The sequence below is a fragment of the Pristis pectinata genome, chromosome 1 (genome assembly GCF_009764475.1).
Source record: "Pristis pectinata isolate sPriPec2 chromosome 1, sPriPec2.1.pri, whole genome shotgun sequence".
Taxonomy (NCBI): Eukaryota; Metazoa; Chordata; class Chondrichthyes; order Rhinopristiformes; family Pristidae; genus Pristis; species Pristis pectinata.
The window spans coordinates 88,253,090-88,267,359 of NC_067405.1; the positions used below are offsets into that span (position 1 = coordinate 88,253,090).

General features: G+C 51.0%; 1 protein-coding gene across 1 annotated transcript in view; it reads left to right on the plus strand.

The window, feature by feature from the left end:
* The first annotated feature begins 3,172 nt into the window (after positions 1-3,172).
* plekhh1 (pleckstrin homology domain containing, family H (with MyTH4 domain) member 1) overlaps positions 3,173-14,270 on the plus strand; it is a 130,323-nt gene continuing 119,225 nt past the window's right edge. Inside the window, exon 1 of the mRNA XM_052020199.1 lies at positions 3,173-3,552. The gene's annotated coding sequence lies outside the window, so the exon portion shown is untranslated. The remainder of the gene's footprint in view (positions 3,553-14,270) is intronic.

Genomic DNA, 14,270 nt, shown 5'->3' on the forward strand with positions numbered 1-14,270 from the left:
GGGTGAGGATTTTAAATCTAAGGTGTTCCCCAAATGGGAACTATTGCAAGCACAGGAGTGTTGATTGAGTTAGGACATGGGCAGCAGAACATTGAACAGCCTCAAGTTTACAAAGGATGGAGGGCAAGCAGAAATTAAATAACTGGAATTCTGGGCCCAATAAAGCAAACCCAATCCTGTCTTAACCTGTTGTCCACTTGACTTCTTCCATTGGAATTCTCCTGATAGCGACAGGAAGCAACCATCATGGATCAGCTATCTCCCTCATCCTTGAGGGATTGAGTAGAATGGGTGTGCCTGACTACCCCGACGATTGCTGACAGCCACTGGCAGGCTCCGGGTTGCCACGGTTTCAGCCACCATCCCTCTTCCATGCATGCCATTGGCCACCCAGTCGGGCAATCAGCCAATAACAGCGGCAAAAGCAGATGAGACTCTGTGCAGGGAGATAATGGAACTGAGGGCTGGCATGGACGCAGTAGGCCAAGTGGCCTTCTTTTGTGGCATTAGAAATTATGTGTCATGATCAAACTAGAGAGGGTGCAGAAAAGATTTGCAGTGATGTTGCTGGGACTGGAGGGCTTGAGTTAGGAAGAGAGGATGGACTGGGACTGGTTAGGCTGGGACTGTTTTCCCTGGAATGAAGGAGGCTGAGGGGTGACCTTAAAAAAGTTTATAAAATCATGAGGGGCACAGATAAGGTGAATGGTCACAGCCTTTTTCCCAGGGTCGGGGAGTCTAAAACTAGAGGACATAGGTTTAAGGGGAGAGGGGAAATATTTAAAGGGAGGCACAAGAGACTGCAGATTTCTTTTCCCCACAGAAGATTTAAAGGGGATCTCAGGGGCAACTTTTTCACCCAGAGGGTGGTGGGTATATGGAACGAGTTGCCAGAGGAAGTGTACAATTACAATGTTTAAGACATTTAGACAAGTTCATGGATAGGAAGTGTTTAGAGGTATAAGGGCCAAACACAAGCATATAGGATTAGCTCAGGTAGGCACCTTGGTCAGCATGGACAAGTTGGGCTGAAGGGCCTGTTTGTGTGCTGTTTAACTCTATAACTCGATCTTTTTGAACGGTGGAGCAGCTCAAGGGGGATGACTGAACTATTCCTGCTCATTATTCATAGATAAGCAGTGCACTGAGTCACTGAGTTCCATCCATTGTGTCTCCATAAATGAAGAGACTAATGGATGTGAGCCCAGTCATTCCGCTTAAGAAGTGGGCAAGAAGCATTCGGCACATCTCCTTTCTCTTTTAGGCTCACTGTGGGGAGCCTTTGAGCTGCACAACTCTTTGATCCTGTAATTGGGCCCTGTAGCAATAGTGAGGAAATTGCTCTCCAATAACGTGCTTTTAATGACAGAACACGCATTCCCAGGGAGAAGAAAAATGTCATTCAATTTCAAATCCCAGCTCCGGGGAAGGAACAGCACATGGAGGTAATCAGGTTTAATGCCACTTCACGGGAAGGCAGGGATCGTGAAATGGGAACACGCTCAGCTACTGCAAGGGAGCCCTCATTCTTTGATGCTTCAACTGTTCCTAGTAATTGGACTTGGTACAGTTCAATAAGACGCAGTATGCTGGCATTGCAATGGCAATGATAGGGCAGACTGCCAGGCAAGCCTGTTGAGCCAATGCTCGGTAGCTTGTGGTTTCACTGTGACGGGAAACTATATTGTGAGGCTTTGAGCTAGCGACGCCAGCGACTCTCTCCTGCCGTTTTGTTAATGGAGTAAGAGGAAGAACACGGGGAGAAGGAACGGAAGCGAGAGCAGGATGTACAGCTCCTCACTCCACCGTCCATTGTTGTGGCTGACTTGATTTTTGGCCTCAGTTCCACTTCCCTGCCTGACCCCCCCACACCCTTGATTCTCCTGGAGTCAGACGTCAGCCTGGTGGGGGAGGGGGACAGGAGGTGGGGCCATTGGGGTGTCAGGTCGGGTGGAAGGTGGGATGGTTGGGCAAGGGGGGAGGTGGGAGATGGGAAGTTGGGGTTTGGGTTAAGTGGCAAATGGAGTCAGGGGGAGGGTCAGGTGGGAGGTGGGGAATCAGGTGAGGTGGGAGGTGGAAGGTGGAGGGGTCAGGTGAGGTGGGAGACTTTGGTTACATGGCAGGTAAGAGTTGGATTGGGTGACAGATGGTGGGAGGGAGGATTTGGGTGTAGGTTGGGTGTTGAGTCGGTTGTCAGCTGGTGGAAGCATCAGGTTTGTGTGAAAGGTGGAGGTTTGGGTTGGGTGGTACGTGGAGAGCCATTGGGAGGGGAGGGGGCAGGTGGAGGAGTTGGATATGTGACCAGTGTGGGGTCAGTTTGGGTGGCAGTCAGAGGGAGGATTGGGTTAGATGTCAGTTTGAGGCAGATGGGTAGGGTCGGCTTGGTGACAGGAGGCTGTGTCAGATCTTCTGGCCAGGAGGGGGTTTGGATTGGGTGGTGGGTGAGGGGTCAAGTTGGTGGATGGTGGCAGCTGTGAGTATTGGATTGGGTGACATGAGGGGGCAAGTTCAGTGGCATTGTGTGGGAGGAGGTCAGGCTAAGCGACGGGTGGATGGAGTGTGTGTTGGTCAGTAGGGGAAGGGGTCAGGGCTGGTAGTGGATGAAGGTCCATTTGGGTAGACGGGGCAGGTTGCGTGATGGGTGGGAATTGGGTTGAGTAGCAGGTGATGGGGAGTGGGAATGGGTGACTCATGTTGAGTGACAGCTGAGGGGGTGGGGTTGAGTGCCAAATGAGGGCTTGTATTGGTTTGTAAGTGGAAGGGTTGGATGAGGGCTGGTGGGGTGGTCTAGTTGCGGAGAGGGCAGGTGGAGGTTGGGTGGGAGAGCTGGTAGAGGGGGCAGTTTGGGTGACAGGTGGGGATCAGGGTGAGTAGAAAGTGAGAAAGGGTTGACTCATGTTGTGACAGCTGAGGGCTTGTATTGGTTGTGGAGGGATCTAGTTGGAGGGCAGGTAAGTTTTGGATGGGATCGCAGGTGGAGGGGGCAGGGCAGGGCAGGTGGGGATTGTTGGGGGCAGGTTAGGTGGTGGTCAGTTGAGTTGGGTGGGAATAGCAGGTAGAGGGGACAGGCCAGGTGGGGGCTGGGGGAACAGGTAGAGGGGGCAGGTCAGGTGGGGGCTGGGGGAACAGGTAGAGGGGGCAGGTCAGGTGGGGGCTGGGGGAACAGGTCGGGTGTCGTGGGTAGGCAGGTTGAGTAGGATGGAATCTGATTGGCCGAACCCAGCTCCTCCCGCAGAGGACCAGCAGCGAGGGTGAAGAGTAGTGAGATGTGAACGGAGAGAGTGTGAGTGTGTGTTGTCCTGTTGTTGGGGGCTGATGTAATTTCCGCCGCTCGGTATTTGGGACTTGTCTGGTCACCTGATCCCTGGCACGCCGAGCCCGCGGGACGGAGGGGAGGGGAAGGGAGGTGCACGGGTGGCCCGGCCCGGGAGCTCTGCAGTCCGGCACCGCAGTGGGGAGAAGATCCGGCCCGGATCAGGTACCATGGAGCAGCGATCTCACTGAGCGTCCCCTCCAGCCGCTGCAGCGATCCGCCGAGGAGCCGAGCGCCAGGTAAGCGCAGCCAGCTCGCCCCTCTACCCCGGGATACCTGCAGGGGACCTCCCCTCCCCTCCCCCAGCTCCGGCTGGTGGTCTGGGGCGGGACATTCAAAGCCCCCTGGTCAGCTCCGAGTGTCCCCTTCAGTGCTGGGAGCGGCGGCGTTACCTAACGCGGTGTATTATCGCCCACTCGGCAGCTGTGGTTCTCCGGAGGGACGGTCACCTGCAAGGTTGGGCAGAGAAGCAAGCTGCTCAGTAACTGATTGCTGGCTTTTAATTTGATTTGATTTGATTTGATTTTTAAATAATAATTATTATTATTCGGGGAAAGTTGAATGCTTTAAGACCGGCGCATTGTGTGTACATGTTTTAAAGTGTTTCACGAGTTAGGCTGCTCAAGGCTCGGTTTGTACTTTGAGCAGAGCTGGTTGGTGTGGGACGTTCTGAGATGAATGAAGCGAGCGCGTCTCTCCCGGTCCCGCTCACAGTCCAAGCCACTCAGCCCGCGCACCATCAGCTCTCTCCTAGCCCAGAGCCTCCCAGAAACCAGCCCACGTCCCACCGCTGGTACCCTGCGAATTCCCCACACCCCGATTCCCACCTGTTCCCCTTGCTCGTACCGTTCCCCCCTTCCCTCCCCCTCCCCTCCTTCCCTCCCCCTCCCCTCCTTCCCTCCCCCTCCCCTCCTTCCCTCCCCCTCCCCCCCTTCCCTCCCCCTCCCCCCTTCCCTCCCCCTCCCCCTTCCCTCCCCCTCCCCCTTCCCTCCCCCTCCCCCTTCCCTCCCCCTCCCCCCCTTCCCTCCCCCTCCCCTCCTTCCCTCCCCGTCCCCTCCTTCCCTCCCCCTCCCCTCCTTCCCCCCTTCCCTCCCTTCCCCCCTCCCCCTCCCTCCCTTCCCCCCTCCCCCCTCCCTCCCGTCCCCCCTCCCCCCTCCCTCCCTCCCCCCCTCCCCCCCCCCTCCCTTCCCCCCTCCCCCCTCCCTCCCTTCCCCCCTCCCCCCTCCCCCTCCCTCCCTTCCCCCCTCCCCCCTCCCCCCTCCCCCCCTCCCCCCCTCCCCTCCCTCCCCCCCTCCCTCCCCCCCCCTCCCTCCCTCCCCCCCTCCCTCCCCCCTCCCTCCCCCCCTCCCTCCCCCTCCCTCCCCCCCTCCCTCCCCCTCCCTCCCCCTCCCTCCCCCTCCCTCCCCCCTCCCTCCCCCCTCCCTCCCCCCCTCCCCCCCCCCCCCCCTCCCCCCCTCCCCCCCTCCCCCCCTCCCTCCCTCCCTCCCTCCCCCCCTCCCCCCCTCCCCCCTCCCTCCCTCCCTCCCCCCCTTCCCCCCCTCCCCCCCTCCCTCCCTTCCCTCCCTCCCTCCCTTCCCCCCCTCCCTCCCTCCCTTCCCCCCCTCCCTCCCTCCCTTCCCCCCCTCCCTCCCTCCCTTCCCCCCCCCTCCCCCTCCCTCCCTCCCTCCCTCCCTCCCCCCCCTCTCCCTCCCTCCCTCCCTCCCTCTCCCTCCCTCCCTCCCTCCCTCCCCCTCCCTCCCTCCCTCCCTCCCCCTCCCTCCCTTCCCCCTTAGTCATTGAGTAATACAGCATGGAAACAGGCCCTTCGGCCCAACTGGTCCATGCCAACCAAGATTCCCATCTAAGCCAGTCCCATTTGCCTGCGTTTGGCCCATACCCCTTAACCTTTTCTATCCATATCTTCTACCTTTCCACCCCCACCCCCACCCCATCTCTTCTCCCCCTTCCCCCCCCTTCCCCCCCCCCTTCCCCCCCCCTTCCCCCCCCCCCTTCCCCCCCCCTTCCCCTCCAGCACTTTCTCCCCTTCCTCAAACGTGGTCCACTCCCACCCTCTACCTTCACCTCCACCACCTTCTCCCCCTCTCCCCCTCTCCCCCCCACCGTACCCCATGTGGCTCCTTCCTCTGTATCTTGACCTCTAGCTCCCTCCTCCCCAAGCTCCACCTCCCACTCTCTATACCCTGACTCCTGCAGACCCCAGCCCCCAGTTTCTCCTCCTGTGCTCTGGCCCCTTGCCCTCCCTCCCGCCCTCTTCTGTATCCTGACCTATGGCTTCCCCCACCCCCCATTTTCCTCTTGATTTCCCCATAACCTGTCCCCACTACCCCATCCATGTACCCTAACCTCCCCCAGCTCATACCCTGTTCTCCCCAGGTTCCAGTCTCACACCCGGACTGCCAACAGCTCCCCTTCCATGCACCCAGTCAGCCACAGCTCTCCCCATCTTGCACTCACTGACCCCTTGAGGTCCATGCCTCTTGTCTTCCCTGACACATAACTGACTTAGATTTACTTTTCACTGTTACCTCTGACCCCTGGCTTGCCTTTCTCTGGAGCAAGTTTATCTTATCTAAGCTATTTAACATTGTGTATGGTACACCCTGGTGTCACATCATTCTCTGCCTGCACCCCCACCTCCTCCTGTTAACTCTTCCCTCTCCAAGTTGTGGTTTCTATAGACTTTTGTCATTAAGATTTCATTTGCCAAGTAAATTCCACTATGTGCTGTTTGTGCATACTTTAAATAAAGACTCTGAATTTGTCTCTTTTCCCAGTTGATACTTGTCCCTTAAGTAAAGCGATGCCATGGGCTGTACAGCTAATTCCACGTCTGATTTTTAGCTCGGAGTTGACTGTCTCCATAACTTAAACTGAAAGTAAAACCTTGTGTTCATACAGTTCACATGGTGTCTGAGACACAGCACTTTACAGTTAATTAAGGACAATGAAGTGTGTTGTGATGCTGTCGAAAGGCAGATGAGCCACGTCATTCGTGGCCTGTGGGAAGCAACAATGTGGTACAGACGACGCCAATGAATTGGTGACCGTACTCAGTCCAAAACATAACCCCAAGCTTCAAGATGATACCGTGACTCCCAAGCACCTCCGACCCAAATCCTTATGGAGATAGAGGGGCTGTGTCTGACAGAGAGATCTCGACGTGGAGGATGATTACTTTTGGCAAAACCCGTGCCTCCAAACCAGGGAACAATGGCTCTGTTGTGGCAAGGTGCCCTGCAACTCACTGCCAGCTAAACCCAATGTGCACCATCGAGCCCAGTCATCAGCTAGCTGCATTGTGGCTTTAACGATACCCCACAGCCAAACCCCATCCAAGAGCCACCAGATCACTGTTCGTCAGCTGTAGGTAACAGGAGGGTCATTGGAACATTAAACCAAGGTCCCATTTGCCCCCTCGAGTGGAAATTAAAGATCCCATGACAATAATTTGGAAAGGAACAAAGGAGTTCTCCCTGGTGCCCTGGCTAATACTTGTACTTTAGTGATATTGATCAAAGGATATTATCTTATTGTTATTGCTCTCCTGTTTGCTGGAGCTGACTTTGTGGAATATTTTCCTACATCACAGCAGTCTAAAAGTACTTCATTGGCTGGAGAGCACTTTGAGACATCCTTATTCTTAAAAAGGTTTTCCTCAAATGGAACAGCACACAAAGTGTTGGAGAAACTCAGCAGGTCAGGACCCTTCATCTGGACTGGGTCTCGACCCAAAACATCGACTGTCCTTTTCCCTCCATAGATCCTCCAGCACTTCGTGTGTTGTTCCAGATTCCAGCATCTGCAGTCTCTTATGTCACCTCAAATGCAAGTTCATTCTAAATGTTTTGTTCCAATGTCTGCTTGTTCTAATAGTTACTCCTGCTAGATCTTGTGTATTTAAGAATGTTTAAAAACTCCCCTGTTGTAGGTGAGATTCCCAATCTGTGTTGAGGTAGTTCACCTATTATTTGGGGCCAGGTTCAGTGCCCACTGGACTAGGGGAAGATGGAGCTCAGCAAGTATCACTGGGGTGAAGAGAGTGTGCAGTAAGCCAGTGAATGTCATTTAATTATTGTCCATTGGCCTTTACCAGATGAAGCCGGTTCACAATAAGGAAGAACGTTGAAACAAAAGAACACAAAATGCAGGAAACGCTCAACAGGTCAGGCAGCATCTATGGAAAGGGAAACGGTTAACGTTTCAGGTCTAACAAAGGGTCTCAGACCTGAAATGTTAACTGTTTCTCTCTCCACAAGTGCTGCCTGATCTTAGTGTTTCCAGCACTTTTTTTTTGCTTTTGTTTCAGATTTCTAGCATCTGTGGCTTTTTTGGTTTCCAAGGAAAACATGGTGGCCCTGTGGCTGAATAGTATTTGTTGTTTTGCATGTAACAAATGGGCACTTGGGCAGAGTAGTTGGTGAGCCTGGCACATTCCCCTTGGCAAGGATCAGGACAACAGTGTGGGGAGCAGAAGTGAATCCATATCATCAATATATTCCACTGCCCACTCTCACATTTCACAGGACCTGCAAATATCGGTGCTCCTTCCCTTGATTGATACGGTAATTGTTTGCTTGCCATTGAGGATAAACACATCACTGCATGCTGTTGCCTTGCATGCAACTTATTCGACTCTTGACTGGGGTCAGAGGCTGCAGAGTTGAATTATATCGTCACGGGCTACCTGCCATCTGTTCCTTATAAGAACCAGCAGTAGAGAGAAGTGCCTCGAAATTAATGCCACGTCTAAATCTGTTTGAGTCTGCAAATTCTTTCCTGGATTGTAATTTTTTTTTCTGCAGCACCCGATTAGCTTAGCCATCAGGGCCCTGACTGTATTCTGTTTGCAATAGATAGTCATACAGCACGGAAACAGGCCCTTCGGCCCAACTGGTCCATGCCGACCAAGATTCCCATCTAAGCTAGTCCCATTTGCTTGCGTTTGGCCCATATCTCTCTAAACCTTTCCTGTCCATGTATCTGTCCAAGTGCCTTTTAAATGCTATTAATGTACCTTCCTCAACCACTTCCTCTGGCAGCTCATTTCATATACTGACCACCTTCTGGGTGAAAGAGTTGCCCCGCAGGTTCCTATTAAATCTCTCCCCTCTCACCTTAAACCTATGCCCTCTAGTCCTTGATTCCCCAACCCTGGGAGAAAGTGCATTCACCCTAATTATGTCCCTCATGATTTTATAAGATCGCCCCTCATTCTCCTATGCTCCAGTGAAAACAGTCCCAATCTGCTCAACCTCTCTCCATAACTCAGTCCCTCGAGTCCCGGCAACATCCTCATAAATCTCTACACCCTTTCCAGCTTAATGACATCTTTTCTATAGCAAGAGGGTTGGATCTTGGTCAATCTGTCTTTCGTGAGGGAGCCTTCCTGCTCTTCCAATTGGAGGCCATGGGGTCTTTTACCTCCAGCTGAGAGGGCAGATGCCACAGTTTGACATCTCTCAGATGGATGGCATTTCCATACGGACTTCTACAATACCTTTGAGTCAATAAGAGACTCAGCTCTCTTTCAATCTCTTCAGCACTGAGTGCTGGCTTGCACTTTGTGAACAGCAACAGGTCAGTGCAACACACCTCGCAGCAAATTAAGTGCGTCAGAAGTTTAGGCTTGGGATTGGGTGGGTTGTCTTATGAGGAAAGGTTGGAGAGGCAAGGCTTATGTCCACTGGTTTAGAAGAGTGAGAGGGGACTTGATATAAGATAAGATATCTTTCTTAGTCACTTGTACATCGAAACACACAGTGAACTGCATCCTTGCGTAGAATGTTCTGGGGGCAGCCCGCAAGTGTCGCCACGCTTCCGGCGCCAACATAGCATGCCCACAACTTCCTAACCTGTACGTCTTTGGAATGTGGGAGGAAACTGGAACATCTGGAGGAAACCGACGCAGACACGGAGAATATACAAACTCCTTGCAGACAGCAACCGGAATTGAACCCGGGTTGCTGGCGCCGTAATAGCGTTACGCTAACCGCTACACTACCATGCCACCCGATTGAAACTCCTGATGGGGTGGATGTGGAGAGGGTGCTTCCTCTTGAGGGAGAATCTAGGACTAGGGATGTCACTGTTTTTAAAGCAAATAGTAGTTGTCCTTTTAAGGCAATGTTTTGTCGAAAGGTTCTGTGTCTTTGGAACTTCAAAGGGTGGTGGAAGCAGTGTCCTTTGCTATTTTTAAGATTGAGGTAAAGAGGTTCATGATAGGCAAGAGGGTGAGGAATTACTGGGGGTATATGGGGATGTGGAGTTGAGGTTGCAGTCAGATCAGCCACGACCTTATTGAGTGGTGGGGCAGGCTTAAGGGGCCGGGTGGCCTACTGCTCTTGTGCACTGTTGCAATGGAAGAGCTTGGCAGCTGATCTGTGCACAGGAAGATCCCACAATGAGTAATAAGGAAGTAATGAGAATAAAAGTGAGGGCAAAGACACTTTCTCTTACAATGGAGGAGTTGGATAGCAAGGTTCCACCGTTAAACCAAGACGTATAGATATTGGTAGAAGCAGTTCACCTCACCTTCACTTGAGTGTGGTCAGTGAATGGACCACAATACCGGATGTTTACAAAATACTCCCATAGCAAAAGGACTGAATCACTTGCACTGGGAATGGAATCATGCACCAAGCCATAATTTCTGCTTGCGCACCAAACACTAATTTTCTGCAAGTTGTTTATCGTTCAAAATACTTAGCTTTCTAAAAATACAAATTTGATGCATCTCGTGCGTCCACCCCAATCTTTATTTCACCCTGTGTGAAATGCTTGAACTGTTAATTATAAACCCGTGCTTGCTCCTTTCTCGTGTGTAGTCTGTCAGAATCCTTGCGTGCGATTGGCTGCTCAGTTAGCTTGCTGACCTCAAGGCTGCTGTTGTGGCCATGGCCGTGTCCGCCCCAGACATGTGGCACTGGCTGTCGGCAGCTTTGTCCAAGGTCAGGCACAAAAGCTGTTGCATCAGTGCGATCCACCAAACCAGAGCCATTGCGATAATGGCCCATTAGTCTCTCGGTGACTACTAAGGGATCGATATTTGCCTGGAAATAGCAGAATCCCCCTTCCTTTCCAGAGAATAATGTTGTAGGAATATGTCTACTTCCAATGGAGAGGGCTTGGTTCAGTGTCTCAACAAGTCTGTTGCTCTAAATGCAGTATTCCCTCAGTGCAGTAAAACTCTGATCTGCAATCTGACTATTCCAAAATCCTGATGGTTCAATGTCTGGGTCACCTGGGTCCTACACTCCCTTAAACTCACCAGGTTTACTGGAAAACTTAGTATAATGCTGTGTATCTTTTCAAAGAAAAACAGGAGAATTAGGTGCTTTTGAGTATTAACAGTATAACATCCAATAGTGCAGAAAATCTGAGAGTCCAGAACCACCAAAATCCTCAGCTGGCCGGGTTATCGGAGTTTTATTGCACTGTGCTGGGGTGTTAACTTGGGTTAGGTTTCCTGGAGCAGACCTGAGACCCCCCCTGTGACTCATCCTTCGATGATCAGGGTAGTGGTGAGGGAAGGCTCTGGTGTACACGTGGCTGGTTTGTGCTCACAGGACCTTGATTACTCGAGGGGCAGCAAACCCACAGTGACAGCGAGGTTCACCAATCTCCTGAGCCGGAAGGTCATGGGTTCAATTCTCGGTCTGGAGACTTGAGGACATAATCCAAGTTGACAAATTGGCACAGTGTTGTTGTATTATCAAAGGCAGTAGTTTGTGAATGTGAATAGACCCCACCAGTGGGTTTTGGAGCTTGGCAGAATCATTATTTTGCATGCAGGAATGTAGGTTTGTCTGAATGCTTTGGCTACTGCTGATTAGCAAGGGTGCAAGGTGTGCAAAAATTCAATGTCAGCTTATTCTTGGGCTTCCTTTCCTGTTACTGTACACTTTTTATGTTATTAATGGATGTGAACCAGGGAGCACATTAACTTCTTAGTCATTGCCGTCTTGTCTTTGTTAATATTTACTTTTTTTTTCCCTTTTCTATACCTGTGGCTTTTGCATTGTTTCACTGACTGTGTCTACACATGTGATACTCCTGTCTCTGAGCCTCATCTTCACTTTCTTCCTCTGTTCTCCTTTACTTTTCCCTCCTCTCTAACTCCCCCTGTTTTAGTTTGGATTTTCCCCCTTTGAACCCATCTCCAGTCCATTTTTCCTGTCTTTGCCGTGTGTGTGTGTGTGTCCCATCCAGGGGTGGCGCAGCTAGCACAGCTGTTGCCTCGCGGCTCCAGCGACCCAGGTTCAATCCTGATCTCTGGTGCTGCCTGCGTGGACTTTGCACGTTCTCCGTGTGACCACGTGGGTTCCCTCCCACACTCCAAAGACGTGTGGGTTGGTAGGTTAATTGACCACCATAAATTGCCCTGGGGTCTAGGTGAGTGGTGGAATCTGGGGTCAGTTGTGAAAATGTGAGGAGAATTGGTTATAGGGAACCGATATAATTGGAAATGGGATTGCTCTGAAGTTGGTACAGGCTCGATGGGCCAAAATAGACTTCTGAGTCACAAGGAAGTATAGAATTTTTCCTTTCTCTTACTCTAATTCAATAATAGTCTCCTGTTTTCTTGCCAGCTTTATGCCTCTCCTTCTCTCTAACAAAGACTTCTAAAGAACTGCTACATTTTGACATCGTAACACTTCCAATGTGCATTATTGGGATTAACAAAGTTTGAAAATCTTGCAACATGAGCAGATTGTGGGAGAGGGTGGCACAGGGTTGGTCAAAGAGGCAAATTTTTGAAGAAGGAAAGTGAGACCGAGGACTCTTGTGTTAAATGGGGCGCCAAGGTTTGACCAGCCTGTTTCAGCTTCAGACAGTAACTGGGGAGAAGGTAGGGTCAGGGATTGAATAACTGAGATTGTGCTGCATGCACAAGTCTATGGTTTTGCTCTTGCTTGGGTTTGATTGGAGAATACTTCAGCCTACTTGGGGCATGCAGCAAATCAGAGGGAGTGCTGGGGTTGAGAGAGGTGCTGGTGATGTATACCTGGTTATTGTCAGAATCCATGTAGAACCTAACATTTTTACTGATGGTGTTCCCAAGGGACAGCATGTAGATAAGGCAGTTGCGGCATTCATTCTCTGTCTCCGCCTTGCCTGTTAGCTCTCTTATTTGCCCCAGTCTTAGTGTCACCTCTTGATCCTGTTTACTTACATCAACTGGTCCCAGTTCACTAACCAGCAAAGGCACACGGGAGAGGGCCATTCTCTTCCCTGCCACCCCCTACTTGTCCCCCAAGTCCCCTTCCTTAAAAGAAAGCATGGTAGCATTGATAAACAGCAGTCAGAAGGCTGACTTTATGTTATAGGTTGAGGGGTAGCTCTGTTGTTAAACAGCTCGTGTCAATGCCAACTAGAGACTGCATAGATCAAATGATTCCCACCTCGCAGGCAGTACAAATGCTATAAAGGGCTGGGAGGTTTATTGACCACTGTAAATTGCTCCTAGTGTGTAGGTGAGTGCTAGAATCTGGAGGGAGTTGATGAGAATGTGGGGAGAGTAAAAATGGGATTGGTAGAGGATTGATGTTGATGATTGTCATGGACTTTGGGCCAAAGGGCCTGTTTCTGTGCTATATCACTCTGATTCTGTAACAAAAAAGAATGGCTGGGTGGGTCCTATTGAAGGGAAGAATATGATTTACGTGCAGAATTGACGTAAGAATGAACGTCTAGGGAACAAAGTTTATTAAAGGACATTAATTCATGAGATCTTGGTGAAGCAGGTACTGCTGCTGCCTCACACCTCCAGTGACCCAGGTTCAATCCTTGCCTTGGGTACTGTCTGTGTGGAGTTTACACGTTCTCTCTGCGCCTGCGTGTTTCCTCCAGATGATCCGGTTTCCTCTGGCTTCTCAAAGACATGCGGGTTGGTAAGTTAATTGACCACTGTGAATTGCCCCTAGTGTGTAGGTGAGTGGTAAAAACTGCGGGGGAGTTCATGGGGAATGAAATGGGATAAGTTATTATTAGTGTAAATGGGTGCTTGATGGTCCGCATGGACTCGTTGGGCCGAAGGGCCTGTTTCTGTGCTGTAGGACTCAATGACTCTACTAGTTTACAGTATGTCAGCGTGACATCCACTTCTTTCCCAAACATAAGTGTAAAGTATTTTTACGCTAGTCCCAGCCCCTCATTACTCATGGTGAGGGGACCCTTGACAGTGCATGGAGCCTTTGCAATGGTGCTACCGATCCTCCTCATTAATAAGATCAGAATTTTTTTTCCCAGTCTATCACTCTTGAGCAGTGGATCTTCTCATGCCACTGTAAAAATTTGCACAGAAGGTAAACTGTCTGCTCTGTAGTCTGATCAGGGTTGCCATAGACACACTGTGCAGAACTATTAATGCACTATCTGTGTATTGGTCTGACCATTTTAGGGTCTTCCATCATAGAGTTGTGAGTGAATAGAACTTGGAGCAGTGGTCTTTTGTGTACTTGACTGAAGGAAACTAATAGAGTCATAGATACAGCATGGAAATTGGCCCTTCAGCCCATCGAGTCCATACTAACCATCAATCACCCATTTACACTAATCCTACATCCATCCTTTTTTTTTAATTCTTCCCACATTCTCATCAACTCCAGCCAGATTCTATCCCTTACGTACACACCAGGGGCAATTTACGGCAGCCAGTTAACCTCTGAACTTGCACGTCTTTGGGATGTTGGAGGAAAATGGAGCAGCTGAAGGAAACCTATTCAGTCACAGGGAGAACGTGCAAACTCCACATAGAGAGCACCCAAGATTGGGATTGAAACTGGGTCTCTGGCGCTGAGAGGCAGCGACTCGACAAGCTGCCTCACCGTGCCATCCTTGGGCAAGGAGTCTGAGGGGCTAGAGATGCAGGGAGAAGTGTGTGTGGTAGGCAAGAATTGTATTGAATTCCTGGGACCAGTGTCTTGCCCTTGGCATAATCATTGCAGACCAAAGAATG